General features: G+C 35.7%; 1 pseudogene; it reads left to right on the forward strand.

Moving 5' to 3' along the window:
- LOC101296243 overlaps positions 1 to 701 on the forward strand; it is a 3,020-nt pseudogene extending 2,319 nt beyond the window's left edge.
- The last annotated feature ends 408 nt before the right edge of the window (positions 702 to 1,109 follow it).

The raw sequence follows: 1,109 nt of genomic DNA on the forward strand, positions 1-1,109 counted from the left end.
TGTCTCAAAAAATATCAAACCGAACCGAACCCAACCGAATTTTTTATTTGGTTTGGTTTCCGGTTTTAGGTGAAAACCGAACCGAACAAAACCGAACCCACCCATAGTTCAAAGAGTTCATCTGTTAGATGGCACTAAAGGGGGAGTATTGTTGTTGGAATTATTTAAAAGAGATGGAATGGGGACTATGGTAGCAAGTGATGTTTATGAAGGAACTCAGATGGTGAGGGTGTCAGATATATCTGAAATAAGACAAATCATGCAACCTTTAGAGGCAGTTGACACATTGGTTACGAGAACTGATGAAGAGCTACTTAAAGCATTGGATTGCTTTGTTGTCATCGAAAGAGAGGGTCAAACTATTGCATGTGGTGCTTTATTTCTTTTCCGAGAGGAGAAATGTGCAGAAATGGCTGCTATTGCAGTTTCTCCAGATTGTTGTAGACAATTCAAGGACATGGATAAATTACTTGATTACATGGAGAAGAAAACATCTTCTCTTCGATTGGAAAAACTTATCTTGCGAACAACCTGAACTGCTGATTGGTTTACGAGACGTGGATTTTCTGAATATTCAATAGAATTAATACTAGAAAAGCGGAGGGAAAAAATTAATCTGTCTCGTAGATCCAAGTACTATATGAAGCAATTGTTAATTACCTCATATTAGCGGAATCACTATTGATAAAGTCGTCTCTTAGGGCATCTCTAACAATTGGTCTAAATCTTAAACTTATATTCAAATTTTAGGCCACTCAAACATATAATATTCATATAGGTTTTGCATCTCCAACACATAGAGGCAAAACCCAAACATATTTAATCATTTTATATCATTATTTAATCATACATAAAGTGAAACTCAATTGTTTAATAATAAAATCTAACAATAGCCCACACCCACTCACCCTCATAAATTATAGGTTTGGTTCTATTTGGTTGAGTCAAAATATGACACATTTTAGGTAAATCCTATTTTAGCTCAACTTGGGTAGTAGGTTGGAGATGCGATTTTACAAATCCTAAACCTATTATAGGTTTTAGACCAAGGGTTGGAGATGCTCTAAAGGCTCTCATATATCCCTGTGGCATGTTTGGGTTTTTATGAG

Source organism: Fragaria vesca, linkage group LG7, assembly GCF_000184155.1.
Source record: "Fragaria vesca subsp. vesca linkage group LG7, FraVesHawaii_1.0, whole genome shotgun sequence".
NCBI lineage: Eukaryota > Viridiplantae > Streptophyta > Magnoliopsida > Rosales > Rosaceae > Fragaria > Fragaria vesca.